The 23,687-nt window shown below is 35.7% G+C and overlaps 1 pseudogene; it reads left to right on the forward strand.

The window, feature by feature from the left end:
- Positions 1-275: 275 nt before the first annotated feature.
- On the forward strand, positions 276-1,202 carry LOC145734904 (uncharacterized; annotated as a pseudogene).
- The last annotated feature ends 22,485 nt before the right edge of the window (positions 1,203-23,687 follow it).

Genomic DNA, 23,687 nt, shown 5'->3' on the forward strand with positions numbered 1-23,687 from the left:
TTTCCTAAAAATACAGATTTTATCACTTTTTCGGCTTTTCCTTTTTTTGGCATTGTTTATGGTATATAACAGTTAAACCACCCATACCATACCCGGTTTGTCCACGTTTCACTTTATTGAAGTTATTCGAGGTGTTTTTGTGATGTTTATTTGGACCCATTAGCTAGAATTACTTATTAAATAAAATAATAACAATTACTCCAACATTATAATACATTGAATGATTCATATTTAGACTACATCCGTATCATATGGTTCGCCATCAAGTTGTTTATATAGAAGATTTTGACCGTCGTTTAATCCATTGCCATTGGATGCTAAACATGCTTGCGCAAGACCATAGATTCTTATACCGAATATTATGGACCGACGAAGCAACGTTTCACATTGATGGAACAGTAAATCAGCGTAGTACTAGGTATTGGTCGCGTACCAACCCTCGATGGTTACATGAGGTTCAAGCCCAAGGTCGCTGGCTTTTAAACGTATGGTGTGGAATTTTGAGCGGTCAAATTATAGGACCGTTTTTTTTCGAACAAACGCTGAATGGCGAGAGGTACTTACATTTCCTCGAAAATAATTTACCTCTTCTGTTAGAAGATGTCTGGACACCCGTCAGAACATGTTTTTTCAGCATGATGGTGGATGATGATGTCCTGCACATTATACGCAAAATGTTCGGCGCCATTTAGATGTTTCTTTTCCTAACCGCTGGATTGGAAAAGGCAGTTTATTTCGGTGGCCTCTTATATTAATCATCACTTAAGTATACCTACCTGTTTAAAGGTCTCCGGAGTTAACCTGCTTAGATTTTTACCTTTGGGGAAAAGTAAAGCATGAGGTTTATTCGTCCAAACCCGCTACAAGGGAAGATATGATGCAAGCAATAGTTTAATGCATAGGTAGAATTCCTGAAGTAGAAAAAAAATCTGCTGTCACATCAACTAGAGACAGGCTACTTATGTGCATCGAGAACGACGGGCGTCAATTTGAACATTTAGGACGGCACTAGAGGACTTTTTTCATTTATTTATCTGCTTTTTTCAATCATTCCTGTTATATAATTTAAGTGCATACGTTAAACACTATTTTTAAGTTTAACTCGTTATTAATATTAAGGTATGAAGCCCGTTCATTTTATAACCTAATAACTATAGGCATAGTTTTTTAATTTAATATGTTTACGGCGCATCGATTTTAAACATGCATATTTATGAAACGAATATTGATAGCGACTTGAAACTTTCAGGACGTGATCAAAATTTTATGCTCTTTTTATCTAAAATATAAAAAAGGTTCCATTTCATTTAAGTTTTCTGAGATAACCGCAAGAAATTGCGATTTTTTGAAAAAGCGCCCTCTAGCAGTTAGTTAGTTAACTACAATAAATTGTGTTAGACCATTAAATAGAGCAAACCAATACCTTTCTAACGAGCTATTACTTCATTAAACAATAATTATCCGTTATCAAGATATTTAAATTTTTCTGTGACGAGATTCGCAGCGCCCTCAACGGAAAACGCGTGAAGTTAGAGAAAACTTTCTTATACAAAAAATGTGTAGAATTGCTTCGAAAACGTAAGTGTGTTATTTTAAACATAGCTTTTCATTTAGATTTTCACAGTTATTTCACTTTTTTTGCGTTTATTATGTAAGTTGCGCGACTTAGCAGAAGAGTTAGAGTTAAAAAAAATATTCTCAGCATTTTCTCTTTGCCACATTAGTTATATATATTTTTTTTTTCAAAGTTGTCTTTCATAGTTTTTGAGATATCGCCGATGACCTCTGTTAGTGGAAGACCCGGTACATAAAACTGTGGAGTTTAATACCAGAAAAGATGTAAGTAAACTTTCAATTGCACGTAAAATAGAGTGTGCTGTAGTGGTCTGTCATTTTCAGGGGGTAACAAGGGGTTAGGGTAGTTTGTATTTATAGGCCACCTTCGGGTGATTTCGTTTTTTTGAAAAGTAATTGAAAAACTGAATGCCGGTATGGGACAAAAACCCAAAACAATTTGCATAGCAGGAGACTTTAATGTTGAATTGCTAAAAGATAATAAGCTTAAATTGAATATGCTATCAATGCTGGAATCACAAGGATTTAGACAAACTATCTTGAATACTGGAGAAAACAATAACTCTGCAACATGCATTGAAAATATTTTTGTAAATAGTAGTTTAGACTATCTAGATAGCGATACTCTGGAAACGTGTATTTCCGATCATATGGTTCAAATTATTGTTTTGTAATTAGCGGCACCTAGTATAAATATGGCATCTTATAGGCGATTCTATAGTAAGGAAAATAAGTTGTATTTTGTCAATTACTTGAAAAATGATTATTGGTCTTTAGTCTATAATAACTGAAATGAAAACATTGATTCACAATGGAATATTTTTATTCGAGATTTTATTAACATCTTTAATTATAGTTTTCCTTTAAAATTAAGTAATAAAAACAAGTCAACACGACAAATCGAACCCGAAGGTACAAGATTGCAAAAATAGATTGGACATTCTTCTTATGTTATGTAGATTGGACAGTAAATATAAAACTCAGTACAAAGTAGTAAAAAAAGAATATGACAATCTTTTGCAAATTACTAGGTCTGAGCGGTATCAAAAACGTATTTTGACATCTGATAACAAATCTAAATGTATGTGGGCAATATATAGGGAAAATATAGGCAAAGAAGAACACTCGGATATTGGTATTGGTGAGAACATAGAGCAGTTGCCTACTCTTTATAATAAATTTTTGTTAACAATGTTAAGACTGATATTCAAATAAATCCTAATAGCCGGTCTATGTTATTAAGGCCAGTGTCTGAGGCCGAGGTATGTGGATTTGCTACCAAAATGAAGAGTACAAGAATAAGTACAATGCTGGTGTGGATGAGATTCCTGCTAGTATTGTAAAGATGACAGTTCCATACATTTGTCATGTTTTGTCATTTCTGATAAACAATGCTTTGAAGCAGGGTGTTTTTCCTGGCCAGTTAAAAACAGCAGTAATTAGACCGATCTTTAAGAAAGGCGATCCAACAATTTTGGACAACTACAGATCTATTAGTATTCTGCCTTCCTTTGCAAAATTATTTGAAATGGTAATGTGTGATAGACTTTTACACTTTATGAATAGGTCTAATTTAATACAACCCATTCAACATGCATATTTGGCTGGATCATCAACATACACTGCTGTGATTGAATTTACAAGAAAAATAATAGACCTTGGAAAAAGGCTGTTTAGCAATGGGAATATTTTTAGACCTATCTAAAACATACGACTGTGTAGATCCAAATCTTTTTAAATCATACTTAACTGGAAGAAGGCAGATTGTTAGGGAGTCCACATGTGGAAAAAATTATTGCTCAGCGTCTATGGCAACTAGTCCGGATGAGGCTATTACTTGTTATTATGAAGATGACACTAATCTTCTTGTAGGGAATAGACAGTTGAGTCAGGTAACTCGCGGTGGAACAAAATTTGGTGAATTCAGTGGTTCTCAGGAAATAAACTTTTGCTTAACAATGATAAAACCAATGTCGGACTGAACAATCAAAAACAGAAAGACAGCAGTTTTTGTCTCTTTGTGATAGTGAGTTCAGCGTCTTGCATAGTACAAAGTTCTTGAGACTTGCTATGGATGAATTTCTGAACTGGGATGAACATATGCAAGGGTTGATACATAGACTTGCTTAAATATGTTACGGAATAAGGGTTACAATTAGGTATCTGCAGGATACAAATAGGTTGAGAATTTTGTACTGTGCAAACTTCGAGTCCGTTATTAAATATGGGATTATTTTCTGGGGTTGAAACAGTTCAATGAACAAAGTATTTTGTTCATTTTGTTCTGTTAGCTTCTTGCAACTGGGCATTGGATGATTCGCTTAACATGATTGAAATTTTAATTTTAAATTCTAAGGGTCGCTCCGACCTACTTAACACACATTGATTATGTTAATTAGTTAGTGTTTACTTTAGTTTTTAGTGTTTTCTCCACAATATTTTTTTTTTTTAAACTTCTTTAAGTACGACTGTAATGTTTGGCCTTACGGCATATTAATTTTAAACTTGGGTCTTGCTGTCTCCCCTTTAAAGAAAGATAGCCGGCGTTTCACCTTGTCATATGGGCTCCTGAAGATGGGTACTTATGTGCCCGAAACATATGTCGAGCGACCCCTCTAACATTTTGGGGGTTTGAATAATTTTTTTGTGGAGAAGGCTGTGTGTTCTTTCCCATCACTTTTAAACTTACACCTCCACTTTAAGAAAAAATGGACTACTACTTCACAAAGTATTTGTTGCTCAAAACCGCGCTATAAGAGTTATACTAAAAATGGGCTTTAGGGATTCTTGCAGAGGTAAATTTAGGGAAAATCGTCTATTAACAGTTTTTGGACTGTATGTATATGAATGTGTGTCATTCTTTTTTAAAAATAAGAGTAGATTTATTCTGGAAACGTTTCATTCTTACAACACCAGAACAGCAGATGTAAATTATCATCAACACAGATTAACTTTGTTAAAAAAAAAGTCCTGTATACATGTCCTTAAAATGATTTAATCTACTACCAGATCACATTAAAAGAATAACGACCTTTAAGTGTTTTAAAAAAGATATAAAAAATGCATTACTAATTCTACTCGATGAATGACTTTTTAAATTAGATATACCTAATTCTAGATTTAAGTTGTTTGTATAATACCTTAGACATACTTATATGTTCGCACTGTCGACGTGTACATTCTTAACGCTGTTTCCTTTTATGTTGTATGTTTCATAGTGAAATATATTTATGTAATTGGAAATAAAGATTATTACTATTACTATTATTATTATTATTACTAGCGGACATCAGTAATTAAAAATGTAGTTTTTTTTTTATTTTCAGTCTCTGGGCTTTTCAACAGTTTTCAGTCAGTTGAATTTTGTTGTATTGTGTAACTGAGTGCAAAAGGTCCAATCAGAAAACATTTCAGGACTTGAAAATTTAATTATTGTTTATAGTGTTTTACTGACAAATCCACTATTTTTATAAAGTATAAGAAATGGTGCAAAATAGGTATAAGGAAGTATTAACTATAATAATTAATAGCCTTCTTGTGAGAAATTCAAAAATGAGATTGAAAACAGGGTGTTCCATTTAAAAATCAAAAGTTGGGATTATTTTTGGCTAATCTGGCAACACCGCAAAGTCCAGATATTGTAGAAAGAGAGTTTGGACCCAACCTCGGCTACACTTCAAATTTTAACGAAAAATATTGAGCTGTTCTCTATGTACTTCTAATATATCATCACTCTGTGTATTTATGACATTGATACTTTTTATTATTATTATTATTATTATACTGATTATAGTAATACCTATATACTGATTATAGTATAAATATTATAGAAGATGAAATGTGTCACAGCAGCAATTCTACACTTGTGAGAGTGACAATAGATGTGTTTTTGAGTTGCTCTATGCACATAGCTAAGTTAATTTCAAAATTGAGTCAAGTAGGTTATAACATTAGGCTCCTTAGCAAGTAGGTGGAACACCCGATACACTAAAGATTTTTTATTATGCAAACTTCTAATCATTGATAAAATATGTCATAATATTGTAACATAGCAATTACACTATGTTCCGTACCTAAATTTGCTTCGGTCTCCCCCAATACCAGACTAATGTAAACAAGATCGGCGAATTGGGGTCATGATGTAGGTATAAATACAGCTTCAAAGCACGTACTAATTACTGATCTCTGGGTTAGTCTGGGTTCACCATCTGTGTAGCTTTTAGTGGAGCAGGTGGAGACCAAGTGCAAGCACCCGGGAATCAGCCTGTTAAAGGAAATAGCACGGGCGAGCAGCATTAGTTGCCGTACCGGCTTACCTCCCTTTAACAGTACCATAGCGTCTTATTCGGCGTGGTGAATGCCCTGGGACACTAGTCTAGGGTTCTATTCACCCCCGGTAAGCGTGCGCCCTCCGCGAACCTCCACAACCATTCCCACAGACACCCCGCACATCATGATCCTCACCTTCTTGGCAATCGGGGGGTAAGACCATTGTAGTGTTATCTTAAATAAAAGCGGATTACCTGTATACCTGTGGTTTTCTTCTTCTGAGCTACCCCTTAACGTGACAATATTCTGGGGATGCAATACAGATACTCAATCTGTATTGTATTACAAAAACAAATAATTAGAATTAATAACAAAATTGATTATAACAAAAGTTGTAGAGGTATTTTTTACGAAGAGAAAAATCATGACTGTTTATGCACTATACATATATGAATGTTTATTTTTTATTTTCAAAAATAGGCTATCTATTATATATATTATTAGCAACGAGAGTAGCAATTATTACAGCACCAGAACAATGGATTTAAAATATCCACATATATTCCTTGTTCTTAATTTGGACGGATAAGAAAACTATGTATAAGTCAGTCAAAACATCTGGTCACATTTTTCAAGTGGCTATGGAACCCTTCATGAAAAAGCAAAACATTGATGGAAATGCTACTTATAAGGAGTATAAATTATTACAGGAAGTGTATACTAGATGGAACAGTACTTTCTATGTGATAGAAAGGATCCTGAAAGTTAACGATTCAATTGAGAGAGCAATATTAAAGTTAAGAAAAGCACCTCAACCTCTCTCAGTTGATGCTTTCAATTACCTGAATTTCATTGGTGTTGTGTCGGTTTTTTTATATTGATATTAAGTATACTTTCTAATCATTATTAAATATCTGGAAAATATAATAAGGTGTCTTTTGGTTTTCAAAATTTTTACATTTAAAAACTCAAAGTTGCTATATACATAACCTTCTGCCATCTAACTTATCAAGTTTTAAAATTGCTCCCTTTCGACTCAACATCCTCATGACTTGATTAGATTACTTCAACAGAAGAAAAAAAAACCTGCTTGGTGCACTGGTGCTACGAACCCCAATTAAAAGTGACCCCGATCAGGAGGATGACGTGGAATGTAAAAAAAGTGATCTGGTAAGGCAGGACGAGCTCCGATGTAGACCGTGCAGGTACATCGTAGTTGTCGCATTATGTCACATACGCGTACCGAATTGCGCAAATTTTTCTTCTTCTTGTGCCCTGTGCTTAGCCGCACGTTGGTGATTGTACTAGTTGTTGGGTAGTGTACTCTCCATACAATGTGCCGAGTGCCGTTCTCGGCTCTTCCAAATATGGTGACTGCGTCGCTGATGTTACAGCAGTCCCGTATGTTTTTTTAGCCAGGAGTGTTGCTTTTATCCTCGACCTCGATGCCCCTATATTTTTCCTTGTAGAATTACTGTAGGAATGTGATATTTGCCACCTCTAAGGATATGGTCGAGGTAGGAAACTTTTCTTTCTTTAACGATGCTAAGTATTTCTCGTTCGTAGCCTGCAGTTCTTAAAATTTCTTCATTCGTGGCATGTGCGGTCCACGGCACGCGCAAGAGTCTCCGGTGGGTCCACATTTAAAACGCTTCGATGCCGTTCAGGGTTCCAGCTTTGAGAGGCCACGTTTCTGCGCCGTACAATAAGATGGGCCATATGTAACAATTTACTACCCGTAGTCTAAGTGCTAGCGGCAGACTGCACGCTAATAGGAAGTTTTTAAGTTTGAAAAATGTTGTTTTTGCATAGTTCTTTCTAAGTTTAAGCGCGTCTACAACCGGACAAAATAAGAACACCGAACAAGTGGAGGTCGGTAAGGAATAAATAAATTCAGTAAATAAGTTTGATAGATATGAATAGCTGATTGCCGGTCTTTGTTCACTCCCAATGTCAACTTTTGCACAGTTACTCAGTTCCCCATGCGTAGATTGACATTAAAAGGAATGACACTTTCCCTAATACACATTACTGACATTAAATAAGAACTCTTCGGCCAAATACTATAATTGTACTATATATTGTAATATAATTGACCTGACAAAATAATAAATAACACACGCACATAATAAATGCTGCATATGGCAAAACAGTAAAAGTACAGTAATAGAAAAGCAAAATAAAAAATTAAACTACACCCAACTCACCCGACCATCTTTAGTTTATTATTAAAATAAATAAGAATTCCATGCTATGAAATCCCATACATTTATTTATTTTTTATCAGGTGCATTGAACCTTTTTTAAGGCAATAGTATTCGTGGTATACTTGGTATAGATCACAATTGCTAATTCGGGTATCAAGTTGCCTACAGAAGTACTTGCAGGATTGTTGATTTTGATGAAATTTTACGTCATGATGATCCTTTCATGGTTCTAGGCGCGTCAAACATTTGTAGTAAGGCTATTTTTCTTCATGATCCACATTTGGAAATTGTGTACACAGCAACTTGTGCCTGAAATTAGAAATAGTTTACTATCAATTCTCAACCAACGTAAATGTAATTTGTGAAAGGACAGGATAGCTATGACTTTATGTACATTTATTATAGTGTCTCAATGTCCAAAATTTGATAAAGTCTTACAAAACCTTTTTTGACCTGTTTTTGCAATAGATATGGTAACCAAAAGATCGATGGCTACGCACATACATCGTTAGTTTTAAATAAACCTCAACGCTGGTATTAAATAAATTAAAGCATTTTAGCCACGTTAATATAAATATAATAATTTTTGAGCTGGTGTTAAGCCCTTTGCTTAAGAAAACACTGAATGAGTATAAATACAGGAAAAAAATATCATAAACATATGAAATAGAGTTATATTCTGCTGGACAAACTAATGTTTGAGGTAGATTGGTTTTAACCAAGATGTAAGTTCTAGTCTAGTGCGTTGCAAACAAAAAGAACTAACCTGGCGCTATCTAGTTGGTGAAGACAGAATTGCTTGCCGCTTCAAAAACCCTAAATTGTGTAGTTTTTTTAATCAAGGTCTTTCAACGAGTCAGCTTAAACTCACTTTCGAAACGATGTTTTTTGCGTATACGTAACTAAATATTTGACGTTTAGTGTGTGATCAAAAAGGTGGTGGGTAACAATGTAACTGGTTATATTTCCCTAACAACACTGATCTGAAAATCAAGATTTTTACCGCGGTAAAAACTGGGATTTCATCGATGTGAACAACAGTTTATTCAATAGTAAATTGATCTGATTGGATGGAAATGCCACGTTAAATTGTAAATAATACCCATTACACGCGAAGCACAGTGGTAAATCTGGGAATCTATTTGGACACAACTAAAAATTTTTATTATCTACAGTTAAGTAGTTAAATACGTTTTTTTAAGGAAGTTGGTAGTGTATAACTACAACCATATGTTACTAAAGTATTGAAAAGGTGTAAGGACTTTAAGCTTTACAATTTATTACAGATGAATCGGAGGACGAATTTCCAGTTTAAATTTTGTTCTCATCCGGTGGTTAATTAATTAATTGTTACTTTGAGAGTTTTTAAAAAGTATAGTGAATACCACACTTTGTAAATAGCATCTTATTTCCTAGAGATATTCTTGTGCATATTTGGCATTTTGTATTAATTGAAATATGATCAGAATGAGAGACGGAATCAGCAAATGTCATTGAAACATGTCATTCCATAAGAAAAAACTTAACATCATTTCATTGCTATCTTGTGACTCACAAACGTTTAAAATTCGAAATTTTTTATATTCGATGTTTTTCAATATGTAGAATATTTTTCGAAATAGTTAAATGTTGCCGGACATTTTACACACAGTGTATGTTTATTTTTTAACCAAAAGACATTTTTTTCGAAATAAACTACAAAATTCCGACATTTCAGACTCAGCTTTCCGATTTATATGTATTCAAACGCAGTTTGACGTTATGTGGGATGAACTATAAACTAAATAATGAAAAATGTAATATGAAATAAAGGTCTAAACTTAACTGACTATCAATGCAAATAAACGCCATTTAGTCCTAATCTGGTAAATTCTCAAATATTGCCCCGTTCGCTTGTCGATAGGTTTCGCAATTTTTAGCTCACTTATTTAGATGATTTTTAAAAATTATTTTGGATGTTTTGACAAAAACGACATTGCTTAAGTACTATTTGCAAGTCAATGCCACCTTAAAAATAGCTTTTTATTTATTTTTTTTTAACATAAATACAAAGTGTTTCCTAACCTGTTATACAGGGTGATTTACGCTGATGGTATATTAGAAGTATCTAGAGAACGCCTCCATATTTTTTGTTTAAATTTGGAGTGTAGCCTAGGTTGGGTCCAAACTCTCCATCTAAAATATTTTGGACTTTTCGGTGTTGTCAGATCATTCGGAAAGAACACAAACTTTTGATTTTCAAATGAATCATTTCAAACACTGTTTCCAATCCCATTTTTGAGTTCTTCGAATGAAGACTAGTAATTAATGTTAATGTTTTGTGGTTTACGATCCTCTGTTGAACGGTTGATGTTAGGTTTCGGGAGTTGAATCATCAATTTCTTGAAATAAAACTTCACAGAGTAGCAACGTTGGCTACACTAGAAAGTTTGATTTCAAGACATTGATGGTGGATTTGTCAGCAAAACGGTAGTCTAAACATTAATTAAACTCTCAAGTCCTGAAAGGTTTGCTTATGTGACATTTTCTCTTCAGTCAGACAATACCACATGGTTGAAAAGCCCAGAGACCGAAACCTACAGGGTGGTCAATATTTACCTTTAAGTCGGACAGATAGAAAAACTACCAGAAGTTCGTTTTTTAAATGGATACACTAATGTATGATGGTTTGTAATAAAAGAACATTAAATTTAGAACAAATCTATGTATACTCTAATACATAACCGTTGCTGATTTATTAAGAGTTTTTTCTAAGTGCGTATAAAATCGTGATCCATACTAATCTGAATACGGACACTTGCTGGTGCTCAGTTTAAACCAGGTTGAATTTGACAAATATCTGTCAGAACATTAAGCCCAAGCAGGTGTCCGTATTCAGAGCAGTATGGATTACGATTGTATGCGTCCTTTGAGGAAAAACTGTTAGTAAGTCAGAAACGGTTGAAGTAAGGTATAGGAAGTGTATACATGGATTTGTTTTAAATTTAATGTTCATTTAATACAAACCATAAAACACCGATGGATCCATTTAAAAAAAAAATTTTTGCCAGTTTTCCTATCTTTCCGACTAAAAGGTAAATATTGACCACCCTGTAGGTATTTTTCATTTTCTCTCTCTGGGGTTTTCAACCATGTAGTATTGTCTAACTCAGGACAAAAGGTTATATCAGCAAACCTTTCGGGACTTGAAAATCTCATTAATGTTTAGACTACCGTTATGCTGACAAATCCACAATTTTTATGAAATATCTAAGAAACGTTGCATGATAGGTATAAGTATTAATATTAATTACTAGCCTTCTTACGAAGAATTCAAAAATGAGATTAGAAACAGGGTGTTCAATTTGAAAATCAAAAGTTGGTGTTCTTTCCGACTGATCTGGCAACATCGCAAAGTCCAAAATATTTTGGAAATAAAGTTTGAACTCAGCCTAGGCTACACTCAAAAAATGTGGAGTCGTTTTCTACATACTTATACCATCAATGCTGTTTTAAACTAGATGAAAACAAAATTTCGTCCATAGAAAAAAATAAGTTGATGATAATATCTTAAAACCGAAACGTGGGAATTTAAATCCAAATACTCAGGAAAATAGTCCTTAAAAAGTTGCTCTAACAATGTTTAAGCTAAAATTTTAAAATTTTTCTAATTAGCTTGAACATTGCAACAAAGAACTTTTTTGAAAATGCTTGTGTATGATTTTTCGAAAATAACTCAAGAACGAAACAGATATTGAATGGTGTTGGTGGCAAATGGTGTTAAATTGCTCAATAAATGCAATAAAATATTTCCCATTATAAAATTCCATTCTTCTGGTTACCAAATTGTTGAAATCATAGCTACTATGTAACAAACTGGCGGCATATCTAATGAAATCTGTCAATTAAAACTAAAAAAGGTTATATTATAGAAATGACAGTATATTTCTATTCGGGATATAGTCCACAAAATACGTTTCGTGTATGTAAAATGTTAGAAACTCTTGCCTTGTTGCCCTAAAGAATTATAATTTGATAAAAAAATCATATCAAGTTTAAAATGGACTGAACTCATTAGTAGGTATGGCCAAAAATTTTGTAATAAACATACAGGAAACATAAAAAATTAATATATTTTGTTGCAAACTGCTGCAACTGATGATATAAAATATGCAGGATACAAAGTATACAAAAATATTTAAAAATATTATATTGTATGAAGTCACAAGCTGTTAAATGATTGTCAAACCTGTTAAAAGATTCGTTAAAGAAATACAATGTTGAAATTTTCATTTTCTTGTAGTTGTAGCCCCTCAAATTGTTTTCTAGTGAGCCAATAATGTTCTTTTCTTAAAAATTCAAAATTCTTATTCGGTTTAGAAACCTTTTTGTATAATTTGTTTGAGAATTTAGGGTGGTTTTTCTGATAAATTTGTAACTAACTTGTAACTGTGACAGGAACGGATAAAATTAAAGAGGAATAAAAGATGCTTAAGTAAATGTTTGTGAACCCCAAACCCCCAAAAAAGACCTTATCTTATATCCCCAAAATAAGAACTCGTCTTATCCAATGATGCATGGCATTATAAAATACATATAGTTCAAATTTTGAGCTAAATGTCTCAAAAACCGTAAGAACCATAAGGAAAAAACTAAAATAAAAATAAAACTTTAACACCCTGTATTTCTTTAACAAAGCATCTTTGGAATACTGTTTATATAGCAAACTATAGGTATTTTTAGACGTAGAATACGCAGTTTAAGTTTGCGTATTGAAGCCTGAAACACCCTGTATAAGTCTGAGAATGTATGTTGTATTGTATAAAACTCCTAAAAAGCGGTTAGGAAGATACCTAATCTATGAAAATAAACCTGTAAAATATGTGTACATGTTGTACTACGTACAACACAATATTTCTTAAGTATGATAAATTTTTAGCATAGAAAAATGAAATACAGTGCATGATCTTTTTGGATATCTACCCTATCCATGGAATTTTCTCTGTATAATGAAACGACAACAATTTTTTAAACTCCGAGAAAGAAATTTTTTGGTTTATTATTCAAAGGGACACTGAACGTTGTCACATTTAAATAAAGAATTATCATTATTTGGCTGATGTATAATACCAACAGTTTTAAGAACAACTTTTGTACGGATTAATTATTAAGTAATAGATGTCTATCATTAAAACACCAGCTTACTGTCCTTGAAATAACCGTTTTACCAAAATAAAACAAGTTATTTAATGTATATTAATTTATATATCTTGTTTAACTCTAAGAAGAAGACACTTGCATTATCAAACATCTCATTATTAGTTGGCAACACGGCAATGACATTAAAAGAAATATTTTCCTATAACCTCAAATAAAAATCGTTAATAAAAATATACAGGGGGCAAAAATTCAAAATTCAAACCATAGAGTAGAAACAAGGTCGTGAACAGACTATAAGTAGTACAATAAAGAACTAATTAGTTAAAAAAAGCAAAAAAAATAATTTTTTTAAGCTTTGAATTTCTTTGACCAATTATATGTAATAATTCGTTATGTTTTGTTGGTTTTTGGTGAACTTTTCAGACCAATTCACTAATAAAACAGCATTCAAGTCAAAATTTCTTCTAATAACGTTTCGGACTTTATTTAAATTAAATACTTTTCCAACACAAGATTACGGGTGAACAATAGCTAGAAGTTTCTACATTTCAATAAAAAAACAATAAAAAAGTTTTTATAAATAGACTTACCTATCGACAAAAAGCAGCACACAAAAACACACATAACACACACACATAAAAGTGACAACAAAATTTTGACCATGCAGGCAGCTAAGTATTGCGCCATATTATTATTTTTTTTTTAATAATTTATGTTGGGTTATATTTTAAACATTTCGGCCATACTGTCAGTAGACTTGAAAATAAGCAGGCCCAAACTGAACAGTCTATTTGTTGGAACCAAAATTTGTTTATATTAACAACATTCCTCAGATAAAACCTGAAACGGTCTATCTACCCTTCCACATTAGCATCAATTAGCTATACCAGAATAAATTTTACATACAGGGTGGTCCAGTTTTAAATGTCACTAATCCACTATCCGATAGCACCATCAAAAAATAAGTTGACATACAGTATGTCATTTTCTTGCAAAACGCTTCCTAAAAATTTAGTTTAAAAAATCGCGTTTTTGCTGTAACTGTCAGACCGTTTAAGCAATTTTTATCAAATTTTGAACAAGTACTTAAGAAATGAATGCCCATTATGTGATGTGAATGACGTTTTGTCAAACTTGTTGGTAAGTGGCGTAGATACAGGGAGATTAATTTTCTCACTCTATTTTCTAAGATGACTGGATATTTCACAAAAATTACAGTTTTTTAGAAAGGGAGATGATGTATCTGCTGTAAAATTTTGATTCAAAATTCGTTTTGAAAAAAAAACCTTCATTATAATCATTTATCATCCCTTTGAACGAAGTCCAGAGGTATAAAAATTAATGTAGCTCAAAATAAATGAACGAATTCTCTTGTATCTACACGGACAGCTTAGATCAAAGTTACTTTCGTCCAGTAATGAGTATCAGCTTTATAAGTACTTGAACCAAAGTTGATCTAAATTGCTTCTACGGTCTCAAAATTCATTGATTATAAAATAAACTATCCAATTTTTTCCAGCCCAGATATCATTTTTTTTTAGGTTTTAAAACGTAATAACTCAATTATCTCGTAGACGAAAATTCAAATTAGAATATTACAAGAAATACTTCATTTTCCAAATTGAACCATAAATTTACAAATTAGTGTCATTTTTGAAAAATGTCCAGTGACAGTAGAAAATAAGGCGGGAAATCAAAATCATCTCCCTGTATCTACGCAACTGAATAATTTTGATAAACGTCATTAACATCACATAATGAGTATTAATTTCAATAGTGCTTGTTCCAAATTTGAACAAAATTGCTCCAACGGTCCGTCAGTTATGACCAAAAAACTTTTTTAAACTGAATTTTGGAATTTTTTTTTTTAATGGGCTATCGAATGGTGAACTGTTGACATTTAAAACTGGACCACCCTGTATAAAACAAACAACAAAAAACCAAGATATTAGAAAAACAGCTACAAATTATTCTCGAGAAATAGGTGCTGCTCTCACAAGTAAATCTGAGGTTGAAGCATTATTTGGTTTGAGAACTTCCAGAAGAATTTGCTCGTCCTGAAAAAAACCGCCCAGTAAAATTTTGTATGTTTGGTTTTCGACAAAACGCAACGCTCTTGTCCTACAAACCAAATTAGCAGATAAAAATGTTTTACTTGTGTCCAGCCTGCATCATGTTAGCAATATAGATCAAAATACGGGAAAACTAGAAATAATTATGAACTACAATAACACAAAAGGAGGAGTCGACAGAGTAGAAAAACTGCGCAGCGTATGACTGTGCAAGAAATATAAAAAGATGGCCTATGGTTGTGGACTTGTGTCCAGCCTGCATCATGATAGAAATATAGATTAAAATACGGGAAAACCAGGAATAATTATGCACAACAATAACACAAAAGGAGGATCGGAAAGGTCGACACAGTAGACAAACTGTGCGCAGCCTAAGACTGTTCATGGTGATGATGGCCTATGGTTGTGTTTCATTTACTTTTAAATATTGCTGATATCAATACAATGGTAATTCACGAATGATGGATGGACTTTCTTCGAAACCTAGATTTGCAGCTAGTCAATAATTCAAAGGACCGAGTTTAGTTGCTGGCCGCAGGTACTTACATTACAAATAAAGGAAATTATCGACTATGAATGGCCCACACAACAAGCAACAACTACAGACAATCTTAGTCCGTGAATTTAAGAAGAATCTACTGGCGAGGAAGCTTACTCAACTACACATCTGGTTCAATGGTGAATGCCTGAGGAGGAATCTGAAGCCTAGGTACATCTCACTACGATGCAACTCCAAGTCTACATCATCAAGGAAGGTTATTCAACTAGCCACAAGGGTCTGGATCAAGAATGAAGTCCAGAGGTTATATTTTAAACTTAGTAATACTGACCTGAAGCTTAAGTGCTTATATTTCAAACTAACTAGTATTCTGCACCCTGCTGAGTTTGATTAGCTGCACCATTCTTTATTGCAATTTGTGTGTGACATGGGGACAGTAAGTTCGATTTTACAGCGTATACTATCAAGGCTGAACCCCCTACCAGTGCCAACACTTAGCTACATCAATCAGCCCACTTCCAACATACCCCTAATGTAACCCTTTACACCTCCTTCTACCCCAAACCTAGCTTCCCGTAACCTTCCACATAGTCCGACAGATGAGACCACCTTTGACAACAACATCTTTATTGGTAATTTTGGCGTCATGCCTCCTCAAAGTTCAGCTTTTTCTTTCCACCCTCGAACTCTAAACCTGTCAAACTGTGTTCTATCCCAAAACGATTTAAGTATTTTGAATTTAGGACTTAAATACAATTTTACCTTTCAACCTAAAGTCAATGATTTACAAGTTTTTTCTGTCCATTTGGAAAACGTAATTTCTAGAAGTCGTCCTGAAGGTTCACAAGGTGCAGTTTGATCTGCTTGCACCGTCCATCTCAATAGGTTTCACGCCGGAAATCTCTCTTCAGTGCATCCTGCCTAGTGCAAAGCGGAGAACAGGAACTTGTCCACACTGAAGAAAATAGTCAAAGACAACGACTTGGTGGTAACAAAGGCCAACAAGGGCAATTGCGTAGTAGTTCTTGACAGAACTCAGTATGTGGAAAAGGTCTTGGACTTCCTAAGTTCAGACTCATTTGAAATTCTAAACACATCCCCACTGGACAAATTCCTGGTGAGATTTAAGTCAATTATTAATAGAGTCCAGACTACACTAACACCACTGGGATTTAACAAATAACTTTTTTTTCTGACTGGTTGAATGATATTATCCTTAAAACAACCGGATTTAAAAGTAAATACTCCATAAAAAATTCATTTGAACTTTGCTCACAACTAAAAGACTTAACCATCCCTGATACAGCAATCATGGTCTCCTTTGATGTTTCCAACCTCTTTCCTAGCATCCCACCCCTCGATTGTTTAAACTTTGTCCGAGATCTGTTGTCTGCTTCCAAAAGTCTGGACCCTTTCCAGGTGGAAGACTTACTAACCCTGGTGGCTCTGGTACTGGATCAAAACTTTTTTCAGTTCAACAACACCTTCTATTCACAGTCCGGGGGCCTGGCTATGGGTTCATGTCTTTCCCCTCTACTAGCAGAAATTTTTATGTTCAACATCGAACATTCCCTAGAATCCTACCCCTCCCTCAATAAAATACTCGTTTTCAAAAGATATGTGGATGACATTTTTTGTATTTTTGACGGGTCCCCTAATGACCTTCAACAACTATTCATATTTCTTAACAATTTACACCATTCAATCTCATTCACCATGGAATTAAAGTCATCCTATATACTACCTTTCCTTGATATTTTGCTTTACAGGTCTTATAATCACATTGAGTTTTCCATGTATCACAAACCCACCAGTACGGACTGCATTATCCCCTTCCAATCCAATCATCCTCTCAATCAGAAAGTTGCGTCCCTAAACTGTTTTTCATTCCAATGTCTGAAACAAATTTTAACTTGGAACTTTCTTGGCAACTGTTGCAATCAACAATAAATTTCCCAACACACTAGTCAATCAAATTTATTTTAACCATTTTAAAAAATTTGTTAATAAAAAATTAATACACCAAGACACGTCTGAAGATCCAAAATTCTTCTCCATTCCCTTTTTAGGCCCTCTTTCACTTCAGATGAAAAACATTTTCAGGTCTAATAACATAAATATTTGCTTCAAAGTTTCCCATACGGACATTTCCTTTTTAACTCCAAAGATCCTACTCCCCAACTGCACAAATTACATCGTTTACCAACTGTCCTGTTGCACTCCCGGATGTAATGCTCTCTATGCTGGTCAGACGGCCAGGAGGTTCTTCACTCGTATTCACGAGCACACGGTTCAGGTTTCACTCGTATTCACGAGCACACTCGGGAGTTCTTGAAGTTCACCAACAACCCTAACCTAAACACCACCTATATGAAATCAAATTTTTCTCAGCATCTTCGTCTGAATGGCCACACCTTCAATGCTGAACAGGGTTTCAAGACTCTGCATGTGTGTGCAAAGGGCAGCCTCCTCAACCACCTTGAGGTGCTTGAGATCAACAAGGCCTCTGATGATAGTGGGCACACCTGCCTGAATGATCAGCTTATGAGATGTATGGTTCATCAACTAACTTCCTTTTTTAGATCTCTAACCTTTTAATGCTTCCTAATCCCTTACAAACACCCCCATCACCCCATCTTCCACCATCCCTCACTAGCGTGTTGGTCGGTGTTTGCACTTTCTCCGGGGTTTACCACCTTATTTGAGCCTTTAGCTACCCTGATTTTGCTCATTTCGTTGTCCACCTGCCACCTGTTTGCTGGTTTGGTGCATTGTTTGTCTATTTTTAACTTTACATCTTATTGTATGAATGGTTGCGGCTTTAATCTTTTTATTGTTACCCTTTGATTGATTTGTGGGTTGCAGAACTACTTACCTGTTGTCGCTTAGGTTATTGATTTTACTGTAATCCCCTCTTAAACGTTCCCCCTGCCTTCGAATTAACGGCTTATCACTGCGCTTTTTTCAAAAAATGTTACATCTCCATTTTGTTTCCTGTTCGATCGCCTCTGCCGTGGATGGTGGATTAAACCTAAACTTATCTTTTTCTCCCCATAGGGTCTAACTCAGCCCTTAAAAATGGGTAAAAATTTTTCTGTTTCTCAATTAAATATGTAATGTCAGTTTTTTTCTCCATAATCAGGTATTTATTCAATTTTAAACCCTTTTAATTTATACTACATGTGTTAAATTTTATAGCTTTATTCCCCACTTTAAACAACTATTTAAATTCACCAAAATCTTTATAACATGGGTCTCACTGTCTTCCCCTTTATAAAAAGACAGCCGGCGCATTGATTGTCGAGTTGAGGTAGGTTTTCTTGTTTCTTAAACACCTGTTACACATAAGTAGAGTAAGTTATTCTTGTAGCTCCTGAAGATGGCCATTTATATGTCCGAAACTAGTAGAGCAGGCCTTACCTTTTGAAGGTCGAAATAAAGTATTGTGGAGACGACTGCGTGTCATTCCCTTCCTTTTGTACTTGTACAACTCCACTGAAAGAATATGAACTACTACTTCTTTTTAAATTAAAGTTGATATCACATACACTTAAAAAATATCAGGTATTGCGTCTAACTGGGTTTACTAACCTCCAAGAGCTATTTAAAGTAGCACTTTAAGTGATTCTGTAACAAATCACTTCTTTAACTACTGATTATTAAACGAAATTTATAGATTTACACAAGATGGGAAACTATCAATTAATCCATTCAGAATGAACAACTAGTTTTTGGTATTTGAACAAGGTTTGTGTTATAAAGTCAATCTATAAATCCACGTTTACATCAATAAATATTTAACAGTAACTATCATAATAAGTGAAAATATACAAGTACGTTCATTTGTACAGTGTACTATTAAACTTCTAGAAATTGGCCTTTGATAGTTGTTCCAACAGCCGAACCACTTATAATTAAAGCTGACTTATTGACCTATTTATAAACGATCTAATTTCAACACTCAACTGCAGTACACTGGCGTATGCTGACGACATGAAAATATTTAATCGCATCGATACTTCGGCAGATTGCACCTTCTTGCAGGAAAGCATATCCGTTCTCAGTCAGTGGTGCCTGGCTAGCCGGCTAAACCTCAACATCTCGAAATGTAACGTAGTCTCTTACTCACGAAGTCGGGAATTGCAGTCACTCTAGTTTCTCTATAAACTTACCAACTCTAAAATAGAGTGCCCATATTTGTTAGAGCGGGTTTCGTTTAATATTCCTCGTATGCGGTCAGGCATCAACCAACTTTTTCATTGGTATTTGCGAGGTCCAACATCCTATCCCAAGCCAATATACACAAAGCCTGTTACAGCTATAATCCTGTTGTCCACAAGCACATATCCTTTGCACCTAACTCCCCCTACCTTTTTGTGATTGTATTGTGAAACTTTATTCTTGTTCATCTTTTTTTTTAGTTTTCAGTATTTAGTTATTAATTATTTAAGTTTGAGTTCGTATACTATCTTTCAATTTCCTGTAAGTGGGCGTCGGCCTGTTGGAAATAAAAGGCTTTATTATTATTATGATTATTGTTTGAGTAAAAGCTAAAAAAAAACAAAACTAAACATGCGTTTGTTAAAAAAAAAACCATCCAATGCCCTACATGTTTCGAGCACAGATGCAGCTCATCTTCAGGGGCTAGAAGAACAATTGTTAAGTTCAAAGTGTAGCGAGGTAGTGGAGAGCTAGGGGTCGCTTAGGGGTGCGGAATCGTTCGTAGAGGGTTACTCACTTAGAAAAGCTCAAAAACTAAAGGCTGAACATAAAGTGATATTTATTGTAGCCAGAAATTAACACAAGTCATCTAGTCTGATCTAATCTAAATTTCTTCCACCTAACCTAAGTCTTCTCTTTGTTTTCTTGGCGGTCGGCCTTTTCTACCGGCAACCCAAATAATAGAGATGTGGGAATTATTTTCGTTACAGACTCCCCCTTTGCATCACACTACCGTCCTCGGGTGTGGTGCAACTGCAGGTAATAGCCCATGAACAACAGGCACATGTTCTTGGAGCCAGTCGTCGTCGGGGTCGTCTGTTCTCCTCGATATCGATATTTTGGCTATCCTTTGCCATTGGGCTGTCACTGGTAGTGGGAAGGTCGTCATCGGTAAGTCCATTTGAGTCATCTACTCGTACATTCCGAGAGGTATCAGGGTCTTCTTCGTCCCTTCGTCCCCTTGTGCGTCTGTTTCTTCCAACCTGGGGTTCTCTGCATAGTCAGTCTTGGTCAATGGTGACAGTCTACGGGGTCTCCCTCGAGAACGCCATGGCCGCTCAGGTTTAGGGTCTCCTCCTTCTGGTTCTTTGTAAGATACCAAATCACTTACGAGGTATTTTCCCAACGTAATTTCAGGAGCGTCAAGTGATGAAATGTAGTAAGTGGTAGAGGTAACCGTCTTCTGTATCAGGTAAGGCCCGTCACGTTTAGGAGCAAACTTTGCAATATACTTCTTGTCAGCATTACTTAAAGTGTGCAGAACAACTAAGACTTTGTCTACTTCTCTGAAGCTGCATGATCGTCTTTCGTCGTCTCATTTTTATAGCCATTTCTTGTAGCTTGATGTCTTTTCTGCTGGTCACGTGCTTCTTGTAATGTAAGGCTTAAGGTCCGTAGGTATGGTGGTGTAATTTGCGGGACGAAGTTGTCGTTTTGGATCACTGCACGTACATCTCGATGTACATCATCTGGTGTTCGCATTTCTCTACCAAAGGTGAGGTAAGCTGGGGTGAAACCAGTGCTCTCACACCGAGCAGTATTCATGGAGAATCTGATGGCCGGCAGTTTAGTCGCCCACTGGGTGTGGTCCAAAGAGGTAAGCATTGCTAGTTGTGCCTTCAAGTCTCTGTTTTTTCGTTCTACTGGGTTCGCCTCTGGATGGTAAACAGGAATTAGATTTTGTTGGAAATCCAGGCAGAAGGCTACTTGCTGCATCACTGATCCAACAAATTGACTTCCATTATCACTAATGACTCTTCTTGGGACGCCAAATCTGAGTATAACTTCGTCTATGAAGCTTCGGGAAACAGCTTCTGCAGAGGCGACCTTGAGAGGAATTAGCTCCACCCAGCGTGAAGCGATATCTTCAACGACGAAAATCCAGCGGAGATGGTTTCAGTCTCCGGCAGTGGACCAAAGAGGTCTATTGACATTACCTCAAATCTGCGAGCCATGGCAGGAGTCAGTAGTGCCCCTGCGGGTTTCAGGTTAGTTGGCTTGAAGCGTTGACACACGATGTAATGTCCAACATAATCAGTAATAGTCCTCCTCATACTAGGCCAATAGTACTTTGCTGCTAATCTTTGGTAGGCACGTTCAATTCCTGGGTGTCCGGCAAGTTCAGAATCATGATATTCCTTGAGTACATCCGGGATTTGTGTCTTTGGTACAACTTGTTGTGGTTCTTCCTCGTCGATCTCTGGGGCGTAGCGGTGCAGAATGCCATTTACCATAATGCAACCACGTTCACACCAAGTTTTAAAGTCAACACCTGGTTCTAAGGCTTCTAGTCCTAGGATAATGTTTTCTAGGTCTGGGTCTGTTAGTTGTTCTCTTCTGATGTCACTAGCTGCTTTGGTTGGAAAGTCCGTAGACACCATGTTCACTAACTCCGTTTCTTCAGTGTCAGAGAGTGATGGCCTCGATAGCGTGTCAGCTATGACATTTCTTTTCCCTGGGATATAGTCAATATGAAGGTTAAATCCTTGCAGACTAAGGGCCCACCTGGCAAGGCCCGTTGGAGTCTTCAGATTCATCAGCCAGCGCAGTGGTTGATGATCGCTTTGAATTTTCACCATAGAGTTTTCGATAAAGCCACGGAACTTCTGTACTGCCCAGACAACTGCGAATGCCTCACGTTCCGTGGTACTGTAGTTACGGTCAGCTGATGTGAGTAGTCTGGAAGCATATTCGATTGGTCGTTCGTCCGTGCCCTCCCCCTGGAGCAGACATGCACCAAGAGCGTAGTTGCTTGCGTCTGTCCGGAGTGTGAATGGTAGGTTTGGATTTGCTTGTCGGAGTATTGGGGATGAACTTAACAGCTCCTTAAGTTTCTCAAAAGCAGCTTCTTGGCTAGGACCCCACTGCCATTTAGCATTTTTTTTAGTAAAACATGTGAGAGGCTGTGAGAGCTGTGCAAAGTTCTCAATAAAGCGGCGAAACCACGAGCAGGTCTGCATAAAAGTCAATAACTGTTTAACGTTTCTTGGACGTGGCATGTTCTTAATGGCAGCTACTTTTTCTTCATCCGGTCGTATTCCTTGTGGGGTTATTAGATGTCCAAGCTATCGCACGGAATCACAGCAAAAAGAGCATATGGATCGATTAAGTTTAAGTTTAAACATGTTGCTGCATTCTCTTCTTCAAACTGGTAGGATTGTTCAGGATTTTCACCAAAATGGTAAGTATTGTTAGGCACATCCAAAATAAGATTGGCAGCTTTGATAAAATTTACACCTACCAGTGTGCGGCTGTGGGTGTGTTCAGGAACACCCAAAATGTTGATTGTTAGAGCTTGGTTCTGCAGGATAATGGGAATTTCAAACTTGTATCCTGTGACTGTTCTTGCAACACCATCTGCAAGAGTCATGTTGAGGTTGTCTATGACTGTAAATGGAATTTCATCTTGAAGTAACAGTTGAGTCAGCTTTGAATCAGCAATACTAGATTTTGCCCCTGTACCTATGTATGCATAGCCAAAATGAGTTGCAATTTTTACTGGAACCAATGGTCGGCTACATGACACATCACTTGAAAACAGACTGCAAATAAACTCAGTTGTCATGGCAGAAGTGTTATTTAATGTGCGCTGCTTCTCAGAGCATTTTCGGCAATTGCTCCTCACAAAGCCAGGTGCGCCACATCCATAACAGGACACAGAATTTTGGGTTGGCTTGTTGGTAACTGTAGGAGGTCCAGTACTAG

The sequence above is a fragment of the Ips typographus genome, linkage group LG10 (assembly GCF_016097725.1).
Source record: "Ips typographus isolate SLU linkage group LG10, UJ_Ityp_2.0, whole genome shotgun sequence".
Taxonomy (NCBI): domain Eukaryota; kingdom Metazoa; phylum Arthropoda; class Insecta; order Coleoptera; family Curculionidae; genus Ips; species Ips typographus.